The sequence below is a fragment of the Sinohyriopsis cumingii genome, chromosome 15 (genome assembly GCF_028554795.1).
Source record: "Sinohyriopsis cumingii isolate HCF-2022 chromosome 15, ASM2855479v2, whole genome shotgun sequence".
NCBI lineage: Eukaryota > Metazoa > Mollusca > Bivalvia > Unionida > Unionidae > Sinohyriopsis > Sinohyriopsis cumingii.
In genome coordinates this window covers 22,294,586-22,301,110 of record NC_142975.1, presented here as the reverse complement: position 1 = coordinate 22,301,110, position 6,525 = coordinate 22,294,586, and the positions used below count along the sequence as shown (strand labels likewise).

At 35.6% G+C, this 6,525-nt stretch overlaps 1 long non-coding RNA gene across 1 annotated transcript; it reads left to right on the top strand.

Moving 5' to 3' along the window:
• Positions 1-4,057: 4,057 nt before the first annotated feature.
• LOC149781398 (uncharacterized) lies at positions 4,058-5,973 on the top strand. The gene is made up of 2 exons (XR_016414504.1): positions 4,058-4,276; positions 5,681-5,973. It is a non-coding gene; the product is annotated as an uncharacterized LOC149781398 (long non-coding RNA).
• The last annotated feature ends 552 nt before the right edge of the window (positions 5,974-6,525 follow it).

The window sequence follows — 6,525 nt, the reverse complement described above, 5'->3', positions numbered from 1 at the left end:
TTAAATTAAGCAATTTGAGCATCCTGAAGATTATTATTATAACGATATAAGACCAACATATTATTGAATTGATGGTGCTGAAAATCTTGCTTAACGTTTTGATGATCACGACATAACACCAAAATAGCATGAGCAAAGAGAAAATAAATTCAGAAATTCTGGTTACGTTATACTGTAGTTGATAAAATGCAAGATGAATGGAATCTATGCTGGCGTTTTCACCGAGACAAGGAAATCCCAGTCAAGTGGTTTCATTATTTGTCTCCCCATGAGGCTTGCCTCGTGAGAAGACATGTAATGTAACCCCGCGATTGAGATTTCCTAGTATTGATGCATAACCCATAATTTTTAAAAGTGAAAAGAATCCTTGCCTTTTGCAATATAGTTCAAGCGCAAATGTTAACATGCGGCACCTTAATATATATACGTTAATGAGGGCTGTAGCGTGACCGATCCATCCCAAGTACACAATTATTACGCGTTTTCGATAAAATAACAACATAAAACTTGTGATAGTATTGAGGTATTATTAAATTTTAACATGTTTATTTTATATGAAATTAACAATAAAAATTACTTTTTATTACAAGAAAAATGTTTTATTTTTATCAGTTCCAATTTAGAAAAGTTATATTGTAAGTGATGAAACGATACTGTGTATAAGTCACGAAGAGTAACGTGTAGCGTGAGTGGCAATGATTGGATGGATACCCAGAGATCTGTGTCACGATAGTATATAGCTCTCCTTTTCTTTGGAGGATGTCAAACTGTTTGTGACATACTGGTGTTGTAATTAGTATTATTTGTTAAATTACCCTCGTATATGAAACACTCTCCAAATACAGACCCTAGCGGATAACCATGTGCTGAATTTTCATGTTCACGGTTTCTTGGAAAATGTATATTTTCTGTCTTGGGAATATGGCAAGTGTTGCTATTAGTATTGGAAGGATATGATACAGGGTAATCTGCTTGTGGAATAACGTGTGGATGGATGAATGGTTCCTTCTGACTGGTAAGTACATTATTTGTTATTAACAGTTGAAGGTACATATTTGATTAAACTGGGGCACAATGGGGTAAACGTGTACGGTTTATGCTCCCCTACCTTTAAGAGTCAAGATGTTCCCTAGCTTGTAGTCCATTTTTTCTTATCTTTATCGTTTGACTTTATTTTAAAATAATCTTTTTGTAAGTCATGTTTTTGTCCCCTCCAAAAACTATTTTGGTAAATTTCACGAAGTGTTGGCGTTTGTTTTGTCGGAAAACAAACTCAATCAGGCCAAGCAGAAGACAACAGTGTTTGCGTCCCTTGATAAAGTTGTCCTTGGCGCGTGCACACAATGACTGAGACTAGTCCGAGATAACCAGACTATAGTCTGACTCTACATCCCCGTTTGTTTGTACCCCCTACCAATTTCAAAAACGAGAAAGTTTAAGTGATAAAAAGTGCACAGAACTAAGTCAATTGAATCTTTGATTTATAATTTCTAACCTGACTGTGACCAGAATGGCACTAATGATGGCACCCCTTGCACTGTTTCATGCTTAACGGACTTACCATACTAACACGGCGCCATATTACGTACACTATAGGCTAGTTTATTTTTCCATCAGACAACATAATGACGTAGTTCATCCTGTTCAGCAATGCTGAATAATTGCGTAAATTACATAACTTTGAGAGTTTGGAGTTATATCCCTCTGCATTCAAGAACATGTAAATTAAACCGCATGTTAAATCCACATGAAAAGCGTAGTTGTCATTTTCCTTTGCTTGATTCGACATTGTAAATATCGGAAGCAGACGACTTATGTATCTACACATGTAGTCGTGATACATACCTTTGCTGAAAATGGACTTGTCCAGAAACTGGAAATGGATCCGAGCATGTCCATCTATTGCACTGAAAACATCCGTTAAGCATGAAACGTGCATAAGATGACGGTGTTAGGGACACTCTACTCAGAGTCAGTTAGAAACTATAAATCAATACATGAATTGACTAAGTTTCTTGCACTTTTTATAACTTAAAGGTATCCATTATTTAAATCGGTAGGGGGATACAAACAAACGGGTTTGTATTATCAGACTATAATATAGAAAAAGTAAGGTTAGCAAAACGGGTAGATTTATCTGCCGCATGGGTGAGAAAAACTTATATGCGTATTAATAATGATTTACATGTGTATATCAAATCTAAAGAAGATAATGTAATGTAGCTAGTTTAAAGAGTACACAAGAAGGAGTAGGGCAGTATCACCTACCAAAACAGATAAATGACTCTTTTTATAAAGATTACAATGCTGAGGAATAAGTAAATAGACATTACGAACGAAACTTAGGAAAGATTCAGTATACTTGAATACACATACATACAACAATCTAATTATCTTCTTGAACCAACTGTTGTACATAAGGTAAAATTAATACAATATATTTTAGTCACACCTCCCTTTCTGTACTTGAAAATGTTTATCCTATAATAGCATTGTTTATCAGCGTTGGGAATATCACTCATCATCATTGACGATTGGATTTAACCCCATTTCAAACCAGTCATGGTACTGTTGTGACATTTTGTATCCGACGACACTACCCATCTGCATTATCATATCACTCGGTAACAAAATTATAATGTCATCACTTGATAGATTTAGTCGTTATCGACGATCCAACCGGAAATCCATTGACAACGAAAACTTTAAATGTCAGCAATTTGAAAAATTTCTTTGATCCTGTGAAAAGTATGAATGATTTCATATTTGTGCCATATTTGACCATTCATAATCGTATTTTCATTCATCATGTGCTAATTAAATGCCAACTTTTCAGGAGTTATGCCTCCGTCTTTATTGAATCATTGTAGCTTCACTTTGCTAAATTTTGACTTGTACTGTAAATTTAGCTGGAATCAAACTTGAACTGACATCAAATGCGTAGTACATTCGTTCTTCATCAGCACTGTTTTCAAAATGGTATGCCTAGTGTTTATGTCTATGTTATCATCATTAAATGCGATCTCTCCATTTTCATCTTTCTCGACAATACTGCGATATATATTTTTGATACTCAAAATCGACGAATCAGCATTTGTATTTTTATCTATATTATTTTAAGACGCTATATTCCATCCAAACGTATAACAAATACACGTGATGCTTAGATCGTCACAGATATAAAACCTGTGGACATGAAGATATCAATGCTTACATACATAAATCATGTATGTATGTCTGTCCGTCAGTCAGTCCTGTGTGTGTGTGTGTGTTTGCTTCCTTGCTTGCATAACACACACTCACCTAAAACAAACGAACGAACGGGTAGAAATACACACATGCAGTTAGAAGCCACACACACACACACACACACACACCGCCCGCTGGTCTGGGCGAGATTAATACAGCGTACAATTTCCAATTAAGTTTACCAGGCATTATACATCTATGTTAATCTTCTAGTATCGAGCACGTAACAATATATCCCTTTATATGTATTTTAGTAGATCTACTGGTCGCTAAAGATTAGGATTTGGATTTTTTTAACGTAGCTTTAAAAAAAAATCAGTCATATCGCTACGATGTCTGCAGTGTGGCAGTTTGCAGTGATGTCTAGCACTGGAGCATCATGTCGCAGACATGTTGCATGATGTCCCACCAAATCACATTATCCTGAGACCAGGCCGACCAGTCCTAACACTAACCTCTTAATGCTGAGCGCCAAGCGAGGCAGCTGTTAGTACCATTTTGTAAGTCTTTGGTATGACTCGACCGGGGATCGAACCCACGACTTCTCGCATCCGAGACGGACGCTCTAACCATAAGGCAGTATAGTCATCGTATCATTTGTTATATTTAATTATATTTTAAGGAGGAAACTTGCTTCAAAGTGAAATTTGGCTTTTCTCAATTTATCAGGTCTAATCAGATTTTAACCAAACGTTTTATTTAGCCTTTATTTTATTTACAAATCTTTTACTTACGTAACTTCGTATACATGTGCCAGCGATATTTTGTTCCTTAACTTTCTCCAGCACTATACATACTAGGTATTAAAGACCAAATGAGCCTCCAAGGCCTTGATCTGGATTTATTTATTATTCGTGTTTGCAGATAGTGTTCTGTGTGCCTGTGGAAAAGGGTATGCAATAAATCATGAGTACCGCTAGAATCCGTATACTGTTCACCATTTTGTCCTTTTGTGTATGCACACATGGCGCTGTGTTCCATTTCGCTGATTCAAGAAATGCTGGCAGACGACTCGCTCGAAGTTTAGGTAATAAATATTATATTTGTCAACCTGTGTAGCAAAAGCGTTGAACAATGTCTCATAAACATTGCAGTACATGTATTTAGTACTGAAAATTAGCGTGACTTCACAAAATATATATAGTGTGTACCATGAATGAGCTGGCCTCTTGAAGAATTCTACTCTCTCTTTTTATAGGACACTAGAACACTCATTTGCCTAATGATGGGGACTGGGCGATAGCCGTTGGGCTGGACTGAGACTTTCCAGTGCCCCGGTATATTAATCTCAGCTCATACGTACACGTTTATAGCATGTTACACGTAAATATAACATAAATAGTTATATCGTGTTACATGTAGATATAACATACTTTTCATACAGCATTTTGAGTGTAAATATAACATAAAATATAAGCTTTGTTTCGAACGTTTTCTTTCATAATAAATAATGTGTTGCAAAAAACTAAGAATAAATTAGCAACACAATTTGGCAGTATTTAAATTAAACTGAAACACGTAACCAGAACTTGTCGGCATAAATTGAATATGATGCATACGCCAACAATTATATACTAATTTCACTTTCTCCCAATCTAAATTATCCGTCCTTTATCTTCTTTCCTGTTAAATGTTTATTTCGCCTGGTATATAGCATATACTCAAAGAGCTACTTTATAATAATTTTTTTGTTGTTTTGTTGCTTTTTTTGTTTGTTTTGTTTTGTTTGTTTTTTGTTTAAAACATTATTTTGTCGCTTTGCATATTCTTTTGTAGTTCACTGTACCATTCTGATTTACTCATTTATAAATGCAGGAACCGATATTTTGTATTTAATCAAGTTCAAAATAGAAATGTAGGAGTACTCTTCCGTGAAAAAATAGATGCTTCATAAAGAAAACATATGTCAGCAAATCATAAAAGAAAGAATAACTGTTTCTAATAAATCGTGTCAACTTTGAAATAAATAATGAACACAGTTTCCACAGTCCAGTTAGTGAAATTGTCTTCGATGTCAAAAGAGATGTTCAGTACTTCACCAAAACATCTAGCAAGGGTTCGTAATTGATTGAAGTGGCATGTGTATATGTTTGGATGTGTATATACTTGTACATATTTGGGTGGATGTGTATATACTTGTACATATTTGGGTGGATGTGTATGCGTATGTGTTTGGATATGTATGTATGTATGTGCATATGTTTGGATGTGTATTTACGTTTATACTTTCTGATGTGTATGTATATATTTTTGGATTTGTATGTACGCGTTTATGTTTGGAATTGTTTGTGTGTGCATATGTTTGGATTCGTATATGTATAGTTTTGGATTTGTATGTACGTGTATATGTTTGGATATATATATATATATATATATATATATATATATATATATATATATATATATATATATATATGTTTTCTGATTACAGGCCTTACAGGCGGGCTCTTTACCGACATGCTTTGTTGCATCTGTACCCACAAGAATGCTCCCGGGTGTAAGGACCTCATGTGCAGAGATCCACCGACCAACACATGCAAGACTAAATCTTTATCTTAGGACTTCGACGTGGAATATTGACATTTAAGGCAAGAGGCCTTTTTAGTTTGGTCCCTAGCTTTAACTCAAGATCTTGGATTCAGTTGTAAATAAGAAATCCAACCGTCTCTGCCTGTTATTTCTTCGTGTTTCTTTTATAATTACAATAAAAGAGTACTTCGGTTATACTGAATTTTACATGGATTGCTGACACACTAATTACTAAATCATGAAACCTATTTAATAGTTTTGGATCTAAGTGTGGTTAGGTGTACATACGTACATACGTACGTACACGTTCGTACGTACGTACATGCACACACACACACATACATACATACATACATACATATGACCGCTCAGGTGGCCTAGTGGTCAGAGCGTCCGCCTCGGATGCGGTAGGTCGTAGGTTCTATCCCAGACCGAGTCATACCAAAAATGGTACTAACAGCTGCCTCGCTTGGCGCTCAGCATTAAGAGGTTAGTGTTAGGACTGGTCGGCCTGGTGTCAGGATAATGTGACTGAGTGTGACATCATGCTACGTCACTATAAACTGTTACACTACAGACATCGTAGCGATATGACGGAAAAATTGTTAAAGCTACGTTAAAAATCAAGATTACACACACACACACACACACACACACACACACATACATACATACATACATACATACATACGAGTTAACATTTCACAAGCTAAGGGAAGTACATACATCGTTTTCATGGCCTGTGAC